The sequence below is a fragment of the Schistocerca nitens genome, chromosome 5, assembly GCF_023898315.1.
Source record: "Schistocerca nitens isolate TAMUIC-IGC-003100 chromosome 5, iqSchNite1.1, whole genome shotgun sequence".
NCBI classification, from domain to species: domain Eukaryota; kingdom Metazoa; phylum Arthropoda; class Insecta; order Orthoptera; family Acrididae; genus Schistocerca; species Schistocerca nitens.
Genome location: NC_064618.1, coordinates 510,750,636 through 510,761,980, shown reverse-complemented (window position 1 = coordinate 510,761,980; position 11,345 = coordinate 510,750,636).

Here is an 11,345-nt window from a genome sequence, read left to right as displayed (position 1 = left end):
TGCTGCTGATAGCCTGCCTGTTTGTACGGGTTTGAAAATAACAATAAAGAAAAAAAAATGAAAGTTGGGCTCCTCTCTGGCCGGACACGGGGGTTGCACCCCTCTACCATCCTCCACACCTACAAATCCTTAATCCCGCCTGGGTATCTGCCCTCCCCACCCCCTCAAATTCTATAAGTCCCTCTAGATCTTTGAGCGTCATGCACTCTGCCTCGCCTTCCGTATACACCTCCTGTCCCCCACACGGATCCTCTATGACCTCATTCCTTTCCTCCATCTGCTCCTATTCCTTGAACATATCCGCATACTCTACACCTCCCGCTGCCTTGATCCTCCTCACCCCCTGGTTGCCCCTCTCCTCTCCCATCTCCCCCCCCCCCCTGCCATGTCTTCTCTGCTGTGTCGCCCCTACCCTCCATGTCTACACCCTTCATCTCCTTTCCCAAGGTGGCTTCCATCAACTCCCCCTCCCGGATGATGCCCTCTCTCCCTCCATTTATCCCTCCTATCAACTCTGATCCTCACTCCCCCTCCTTTCCTCCGTCCTTTTCCTGGGCTCCCTCTCCCCCCCTTCCATCCTCTTTTTTCCCTGCCTACCCTCTCTCTGCCCCCCTTCTCTCCCCTGAGTCCTTTTGCACTTCCCTCCTCTGCCTTTTCCCATTCCCTCTCGCGTCTGCCCTGCCCCTCCCCCCCTTATGAGTCCTCTACCTCCTTCGATTCCCCCTCCCCCCTTTCGTTTTTTCTCTCCTCCCTCCTTGTTTTCCCCCTCATCTGTCCAGGTCCTCCCCCCCTCCCCATATCTGCCTTGGCTATGGTGTGTCATCTTTGTGCCGACATTTTAGTGCAGTGTTGACAGTGAGTGTTCAGTGTTGTGTGTCTTTTCCGAAGTGTTGCGAACGGAAATCATACTGTCGCTGGGTGTGATTTTTATCTCTCTTGCGAACAGAAACCAGACTGTCGCCATGTTTTTTAATTGTCTGTCTACTATTTTACCTGTCTACTTCCTGTGTATTTTATTAGCATTGCCAACCCTTTGTTTTATGTTTTAACTTTCCACAATTTAGCGCCGTTTTACAATTTAAGTCACCGTTTTATCGCCTACTTTTATTGTTTCTTTTCCTCTTTTACGTTTTAAAAAGTCTGTAGGCTGCAGAGTAGCGTACTAAACTGCTGCCAGCACGCTCCCTTAGGGGGTAATCGAAAATCAATAAAGGAAAAAAAAATGAAAGTTCGGTAGAACTTTGAGACTGTTGTTTACATAGACTTGGTGGCTACGACGAAAAATAGTACCATGGGGTGTCTCTTTGTAGTGTAATTGACCGTTCAATAACAGCTACTTGGCGAGCCATAATAATGTGTAACTTACATTTTGAAGCCCCGGCGTACATAAAAAAAAATAGGTCTAAGGCGACTCGATGTTGGCAGTGCGTGTGCCCGCCTCGGCCGAGCCGCAGCCGCGAGATCCTGATGGGGTGGCTGGTGAACGGCTGCGACTGCCTGCACAGTAACGGGCTGCAAGACGACTGCCGGCGCACGGGCTGCCACGGCAACGCCTACTGCCTGCTGCCCGAGCCGCACTGCTTCCCCAGCTCGCTGCGCCCCGCGCACGAGGCCTGCCGCCAGCCGCGCAAGCCCTACTGCCACTGCTTCCCCTGGTAAGTCGCACCCTACAACAAATGCTAGCTTCATTATTACTATCTTGTATGCACCAACTACAACGACAAAATTGTTAGACATCCACTGAGATGACAAAAATCGTGTACACCTCCTAATATCGTGTCGGCCCTCCTTTCGCCCAGTATAGTGTAGCAATTCGACGTGGCGTGGGCTCCGCAAGTCGTTGGAAGACTCCTGCATGCTGCCTCTATAGCCGTCCATAATTGGGAAAGTATCGCCAGTGCAGGATATTGTGTACGAGCTGACCTCTTGATTATGTCCTATTAATGTTCGATGAGGGGCCTAATCATTCGCTAGTACAGAATGTTCTTCAAACCAGTCGCAAACAACAATAATCTAGTAACACGTTGTCATACATAAAAATTCCGTCGTTGTTTGGGAACATGAATCCCGTGAATGGCTATAAATGGTCACCAAGTAGCTGAACATAACTATTTCCAGTCAATGATAGGTTCAGTCGGAAAAGAGGACTCTGTCAATTCGATGCAAACACAGCCCACTCTATTGTAGGCCAGCCACCAGCTTGCACAGTGTCATGTTGACAACTTGGGTGGGGTCTGCACCGCACGCGTACCCTGCCATTAGCTCTTACCAACCGAAATTGGGGCTCATCTGACGATGTCACGATTTCCCAGTCGTCTGTGGTCCAACTGATATGGTTACGAGCCAAGGAGAGGCGCTGCAGGCGATGCCGTGCTGTTGGCAAAGGCACGCACGTCGGTCGTCTGCTGCCATACCACATTAACGCCAAATTTCGCCGCACTGTCCTAACGCATACGTTCCACATTGATTTCAGCCGTTATTTCACGCAGAGTTCTTTGTCTGTTAGCAATGACAACTCTATGCAAACGCCACTGTCAAGTGATGGCTGTCGGCCGCTGCGTTTCCGTTGTGATAGGTAATACCAGAAATGTGGTATTTCCGGCACACTCTGGACTGTGTGGATCTCGGAATATTGAATTCGCTAACCATTCCGTAATGGAATGTCTCATGCGTCTAGCTCCCACTTCTGCAGTCAAAATCTGTTAATTCACGTCGTGCGGTCACATGAATCACATTAGTAGAAATGACAGCTCCGCCATTCCACTGCCATTTGACACTTTCTGTTTGCCACACTACCCCCATCTGCAAATATGAACATCACTATCCCATGACTTTTTCCACCTCGGCATACATTGCGCATTTGTTTGAAACCCAGTCGTTTTCCCCCCACTGCGATACAGAAGTGGAAATTTGGCTCAAAGGTGGCTACGGCCTTGTTCTGCAATGATGGAAATGCATGGCGCCCTGTGACGTCACTCTTGGAGTTGGCGAAGTTTCAAACAGCACATGCGAAAAAAAAAGGCCAGATCTCAGAAGTTTATGTGAGGTGTACGATGAAATAATGACCAAACACTGTCACCAAATTTCATCATAACACTTCCCAACGACACCGTGTACGTTTTATTCGATGGGAAGGTCGTCACATTGCTTTACCACATTTCACCCTTTCTCTTGACACTTCTGGGATGGTTGCCAGAACAACGATGCGCATGCTGAAATCATGCGATTTTCTTATGGGTGGCCGAGGAAAACATTAGATACACACCGCTGCTCAGAATCGACATGAAACGACCTCTGTAGGTGGCATTAAGGACGTCAATGAAACCACGCCTCGCCTTGGATCGTTCATTGACACGCCTTTCGCGGTCGAAAACGTCAGTTTTCAGTGCGATGTGCAACAGAAAATGTTCTTGACAATCTTTGATACTGCTGGCACCCCCCCCCCCCCCCTCCCCATCGCCAGATGATTCATCCCTTCTCTAAGGACATTGTGGGGCTGCGACCCCGTTGAATGTGTTCTGACCCCTTTGGAATGTAGCACGACGGCAATTTTGCTCTGGGATACGGGGTGGAACTGCTAGAGACCGTTCAAAACCATTCGACGAAGACTGAACTTCATCCAAAGCAGCAAATGGTGTTTGTTTTCTCAGATTGTTTCACACCCTCCTGTGGAGAGGTCATGGGTGGCTGTGATAATGACACATGCATGAATAAAACGGTAAAGGGCTCCCCTAAGGCCCCCAGTTTGGCAGCAATCTCGGCACCGCTCACGCACCTTTGTAGAGCACTTTAAAAATATCCCTATACGAAGACGACCCTTGACTGTGAGCAGGCAGCTCCTTCAACGTCCTACAGCTAACTGGTACTACACTGTTGCTGTAGCCTGCTTACAGGCGTGTGGAATATGAAGGATGTCGAAAGGGTTATCTGCCAGCAGGCGCCAAGGAATCGATCAAGGGCTGTCTCTGTACATATACATTTTTAAAGTGTTCTACAAAGGTGCATAGATGACACTGTGCGTGTTGCCACACTGGAGATGTTAGAAAGACCCTTTACTGTCTTATTTATCCACATGTTAATGCTGCAGCATCCTGTGATCATGCAACAAGAGGGAGCAAAAGAGAAGGGCTGGAAAAGCATAACCACACATTGCTGCTTTGGATCAGATTCAGATGTCACTGAGTGGTTTTGAACTGTCCCTGTGGTTCCATCCTGTATAACAAAGCAAAAATTGCGCTCACACTGAACTCCAAAGGAATCATGATGTTAGGAAGAATTAATGAAACAATAGAAAACAATTTTACCAGCTGTTAGCGAATTCTTCCTAACATCATGCCTTCAACATTCTGGGCAGAATATAAAATTAGTTTGTCAAGAAGTCAGATCGTGTTCAGTAATGGTTGTAGCCCCATGATATCCTTAGAGAAGGAATGAATCCCTGGGAAGAGGGGGGGGGGGGGGGGGGAGCTTTACAATGTGGAAGGTGAGGCAATGTCGAATGTGATCATGAAGTTGATTTGTTTCACATCGCACTGCAAATTGTTGTTTTCGACAGCGAAATGCGTGTAACTGGACGCCCCAGGGGAAGGAATAGTTTCACTGTTGACCTTTATGCCACCTCCTGAGACTTTTTCTGACGATCCTGAGGGGCCGTGTGTCTGAACTATTTTCCGCGGCAACCTACAAGAAAACCGTGAGATTTCAACGCTGGTTGTCGCGGTTTTGACATCCATAGCAGAGGGATCAAGAGAAGGTGGTGTAATATGGCTAAGAGAGGATGTGAAAAACCTTCCTATCGTCTGACACGTCCACGGTGTCACTGGGCAGATGTACTAACATGGTGAAATTTGGTACCAATCTGTCATCATTAACCCACATTATACATCACTCGAACTTCTGAGCTCTGTGTTGGCACCTTGCTGTTCCCAGTGCCACCGAGCCTGAGAGTGACGTCGCAACCTTACAGAGGAAGGTTCTGGACACCTTTGAGCCAAACTGCATCACAAAGTGGGGAAAATGAAGGAGTTCCAAACAAGTGACCGTCTATTTGTTTTGCGCAGTGTACCTAATCAAAAAATACACATGTGCAACTACTTACACTATATAAGCATTCGAAGTCCCAAACTACACACCAGTCTCGGAAGACAGTCCAGTGGAGTGCCTCTTCAGATGCTTCATGCAGTCTCTTGATACCACTAAGGAATTATCTATTAGGACAGTCAGTTACAATGTTGCTCATTGTCTGAATATCACCACAATTACACTTATGCATGTTGTATATGTACATAACTTCTTCAGTCTGGATCTATTAAGTTGTACCCACATCCCCCAAGGATGAAGAAATCAAGGAACTTTAATAGTTGAGTTGTCAATAAGTTTGTGGTTCCGCGTTTTCAAGACTTGCCGGTCACATTGTATTCAACGTCCCATTTGAATTCAGTGGAGAGCATTTCGAATCTTTGTTCATATGCTGGTCTTCTGGAGCTGAGGCGTTTTCTAGGCACTGATTCATTGTTAGAAACTTGCTGGCAAAGGATGCAGAGAGCCACCTTTCGACGAGGATGAGCATATAGGCGCAGAGTTGACCGTGTCACCAATGGTTCTCATAGCCGCATTCAGATAAATGTCATCTTTCTTCACAAGATCTCTGTGGAGCCATACCGCTGCGCAATATACTGCTGCAGAATATACCAACGTAAGGTATGCTCATCGGTGAACTGATGTATTTACTCCACACGTGCTATTTATCAGCTTCCTCATCAGGATCAGTCGGTTTCTACCTTCTTAGCCGTGTTGGAAAGGTGTTTATCGTATGTCAGCGTTCTGACTAATGTGGTACTGAGGTATTTCGGCTTACTGTTGTATTTGATTATACCAAGAGTGTTAAAACGAGGGCTCACCTTTGCTGATGGTAAATGAATATAAAGGTGGAGAAGACATACTTTTGTTTTAGAAACATTAGGTCTAACCACTATGTCTTTAAATATAAAGTTTAGTGAGGCTGTTTGTTGTTTGTTCTTTATATTCAGAAAGATCTTCACCCCGTATGAAACTGTATGGTCTTCGGCATACTGAAATTTCCGGCAGGTCAGGTTTGAAGTCTGCTGCGTAGTCATCACATTGGAAACAATCAAAGTGTGACCATGAAAGCTGATGATGAGACTATTCCTTCTCTTCATATTCACCCTCCATTGCGACATTTCCTCCAACGATAGATGACGTGGTGGAGACGTTGATTGTAGCCTTCCATAACCACCTCAGGAGATTTTGGTAATTCACTCCTGTGACGGTTTGCCCCTTACACCTTTACTGTTCTTAGCATCACACAAAGGCAATCTCTAAAAACACACAGCTTTCACCTTTTACAGTGTTGGTGAATCCACATATTTCCACTGCTTGCTTTGTTCCTTTGTCTCGGGTCACAGTGGTACACAAACCACGCGTCCATGTTGATTACGTAGCTGAAGAAATTTGGACTGGCCTGATTAATATCTTACCTCGATTCGGCGAACGCTTTGAATTGGTTGTAGAAGTCACGAAACGCAATGCGCAGCCACCTTTGTCATGTTTGATATGTTGCTGAAGATGTCGAAAACTGGTCTGTGATTATCAAAAAATGGTTCAAATGGCTCTGAGCACTATGGGACTCAACTTCTGTGGTCATTAGTCCCCTAGAACTTAGAACTAGTTAAACCTAACTAACCTACGGACATCACAAACATCCATGCCCGAGGCAGGATTCGAACCTGCGACCGTAGCGGTCTTGCGGTTCCAGACTGCAGCGCCTTTAACCGCACGGCCACTTCGGCCGGCTGTGATTATCACCTTTTCGCTGTCGTTTCAGTTGTAATAGCTTGTCCTCTCTTTCGATTCCTGGTTCTTCACAGAGGAATTACACCACTGTACTCCAATTTGTCAATGGGCTGCACCATTTTTTTGTCATCTCTTGTGGTTTATTTTGGTACTGTGACATGAGGATTTCAGTGTGTACCAGGACTGAAAGTGTGTCTATGAAAAAATTAATTACTTAAATTTATTACGAAGGTTGCCCAAAATGTAATGCACTTCATTTTTTATCTTCAACAATTCTTTATTGAACATAATGAGAATTACACACACGAAAGAATGGTGTTTTATCCACATACCCTATTTTTCCACGTAATCTCCATTCCGTTCTATGGCGTTCCTCCAGGGCGAAACAAAGCCCTGTATGCCCTGTTGGTACCAATCCTTGTACTGGTGGTGGAGTCAGTGCTTCACTGTGTGAATCACATCCTCATCATCCTCAAAATGTCCTCCACTGATGGCATCCTTTAATGGCCCAAACAAGCAGAAGTCGGAGGGGGCTGGATCAGGTGTGTCAGGTGTGGTCTCCCCGACCGCTGCAAATCGTGGAGCTCCGCCGAACCGCCTTATGATGACCTCAACCTCCCTGCCCAGTAACTAACTGTACTTCTGTCGACAGCAGATGCTCCATAGACCTTGCACAGGTGTTTGTGAATATTCCCCACAGTTTCTTCCTCTACTGTGAGAAATTCAATGACGGCACATTTCTTGTAACGTATATCACCTGCAAACGTCATTTTGAAACTGTCCTGCAGCTACGCTATATGTTGGAAGTGACGGAAATTTGGCGCGCTCACTCAGGAGACTTCAAATAATACATACGTAACGTTTCGCATTCGTAACATTGTTTTCGGCTGAGAAAAAAAAAATGCGGTGCATACTTTCTGGGCAACCCTCGTACTTCTAGGTGGGAATTAGAACTTTGTTAGTAACTGTCACACTTTACTGACATAATTTCATCATTGGGCAGTTAGTATAGAGGGTGTGCAAAATAACTTGGCCGGTACCTGCATAGGCAGCGTGGTAGGGGAAAGGAAAGTGTTAGCAGTGAATGCTTAGTTGCTTGTTGCCACCATGTGGTAGGAGAGGGTCAGCCTAACAACTGAAATCACTGTTACTGAAAGGAACTGTAGGGAGAACGAAGTGTGTAGGCAATAGCAAGCTGTGCCGGCCGCGGTGGTCTCGCGGTTCTAGGCGCGCAGTCCGGAACCGTGCGACTGCTACGGTCGCAGGTTCGAATCCTGCCTCGGGCATGGATGTGTGTGATGTCTTTAGGTTAGTTAGGTTTAAGTAGTTCTAAGTTCTAGGGGACTGATGACCACAGCAGTTGAGTCCCATAGTACTCAGAGCCATTTGAACCATTTGAATAGCAAGCTGCACTGCTAACGCCACAGCTGACCTTGCCACCAGGCAGTAGTCCACCCCTGCCATAACCTGTTATATTGTCTAATCAGTGATTAAGCACTAAGAGCAGAGTTACACTTCTGTTATCAGTGTAGCAAGATATTCAGACAATATATTTTGAATTATTCTCAGTGAAAAATAATTATTTGAATAAAAATGAATTTTTAATATACTATATTTTTAAATAGGACTAAAAAGTATAAGATAATTTCTCCTAGCCCATACAGATTCCTAACCCCATGCAGATAGTCCTGAAAATTTGTTATTGTGAATTTTTAATAATTATGAAAATGTATAGATTTAAAACGAAAAATGTGTGGCACATGCAGTAGATAACAGTAAGGAGGTGAACCATTCATACATAAATTACGTAATACATGCATCCCACATTTTTCATTTTAAATCTGACATGTATTTTCATAGCTTTTAAAAGTTCACCATTACAAATTTTCAGCACTGTTTGTATGGAGCTAGGAGAAACTATTTTATAATTTTTAGTATAATTAAAAATGTAATATATTAATAATTCATTTCTATTTAAATAATTTTCTGCTTTTTATACTTTTCTGTGTGAAATTTTTAAATTGATTCCAAGCATTTTGATGAGATTACAATAGAGACATGTGACAAATTTCTGGTTTATTTACTCATGACTGAAACTACATTGTTTGCTCCTATTCATATCTTGTGAAAACACTATGAAGATAAAAATTAGAGAGATTGAGTTCACATGGAGACTTACCAGCAGTCATTCCATGAAGATAAAAATTAGAGAGATTCGAGCTCATATGGAGGCTTACTGGTAACCATTTGCAACTGGAACAGGAAAAGGGGGAAATGACAGTGGTACACAAAATATCCTCAGCCACAAACCAGACAGTAAAGTGAGTTAATATTGCACTGTCATCATGTTCTGAGCTATGTTTACATTTTCATGTCTTTGGCTTTTGCTCAATTGCAAAATTTGTGCTGAGCAAACAGACAGACAAGAAAGTGATATCCAGTACCTCTTCCCCCTCTCTTTGCTCAGTCATGCTCATCCATTCGCATACCACTTGGAATGAGTTCTGATACTACCGACACAACATACCAATCCTGCAGAGAAGCTGAGATGTCAGGCTATATCAACCCTTTTCAACTCCACTCCCAACCCTATGGGAGCTATGTAGATTAATCAGACAAGAAAGCGAGTTAATACTTCATGTCATCCAGTTCTGAGCTGAATGTAAAATTTCAAGTTTTTAGTTCAAAAATTACTTTAAAAATTGCAAAATTTGTACTGAATAGACAGACAGACAAGAGATCGACCTAATAAAAAGGCCATCTCATACAGAGCAAAGTTATGTTTGCATCTGACAGTTATTGCTTGGTATTAATGTCGTAGGTAAATCGTGTGTAATAGAAACAGTGAAGAATAGATGGTAGAGATACATAGTTCTACCACCAGCGATGTGTCGACACACCTATACCAACAGAAATAAACAATGTTTATTTTCAAGTTCAGATTGGTTTGACAGATATCGCTTAAGATGGCTGCTCGTCTACTTTTCTTGCACTGGGCAATAAGTGCCAAGTGTACATGGATGACCAAAAAAGTGGCTGAAAGCTGAAGTTGAAGAGTTAGTTAATATGTAGCACAATAAACCTGAAATATGGGATGTTGAATGCAAAACTGATAAACACAGAGTGAAGAGACATAATGCCTTATGAAAATGGTTGAATTTTGTAAGACCATATAATGGATTCAAAGAAAAAGTCGTAGATTGGAAATGCCTTTAACAATGAATTTACAAGAAGCACCAAGACAAAATCTGGCCAGTGTATTGAAGAACTGCATGTATCAAAATGGCTGTACTACAATTTGCTATTATTTCTACATGGAGGCCTACACAGTGTGAAAACCTTCAGTAGGAAATTTGCCTGCATAAGAATTACCCATAAACATACAATGCTAAATTTCTAACAACGTACTTTTGATAAATATTTCATGAAGTAAAATACTGTTTCATTAAGCAGTCTTAGTACCTGCAAACCTGATGCTAAAAATAGCAATGTCACAGCAAGTTCTTGTGTTACACTAATGGATTTTCTGAATTTGGTGTATTGCTTTAATATAAGTGGACCAATATTACAAGCAAGTTTTCTAAATCAGCTGGTTTTATTCTTACAAATTTCGCGAATTGTGCAGGATCAACAATGCGAAGCTTCGATTATTGGCTGTATGCACCACCATTTACACATCTCAAAATCCGATGTCAAACGCACGCAGAACTTTTTCTTCTTTTCTGACATTTTAGAATAATTTCATGGGCTGGTTTCAACATGGAAGCAGGATGAAAGAGATGTACGACACAGGACTCATTCGTATGTACCATGCAATAAGTGTCAGATATAATCGTACCTAAGCAGGCTGTAGATTTATTACAAATTCAGAAACTGTCAGATACATATACATGACATGAATTTCTAGTGATTTCTACACTACTGGCCTTTAAAATTGCTACACCACGAAGATGACGTGCTACAGACGTGAAATTTAACCGACAGGAACAAGATGCTGTGACATGCAAATGATTAGCTTAGCTTTTCAGAGCATTCACACAAGGTTGGCGCCGGTGGCGACACCAACAACGTGCTGACATGAGGAAAGTTTCCAACCGATTTCTCATACACAAACAGTAGTTGACAGGCGTTGCCTGGTGAAACGTTGTTGTGATGCCTCGTGTAAGGAGGAGAAATGCGTACCATTACGTTTCCGACTTTGATAAAGGTCGGATTGTAGCCTATCGCGATTGCGGTTTATCGTATCGCGACATTGCTACTCGCGTTGGTCGAGATCCAATGACAGCAGAATACGGAATCGGTGGGTTCAGGAGGGTAATACGGAACGCCGTGCTGGATCCCAACGGCCTTGTATCACTAGCAATCGAGATGACAGGCATCTTATCCGCATGGCTGTAACGAATCGTGCAGCCACGTCTCGATCCCTGAGTCAACAGATGGGGACGTTTGCACAACAACCGTCTGCACGAACAGTTCGACGGCGTTTGCAGCAGCATGGACTATCATCCCGGAGACCATGGCTACGGTTACCC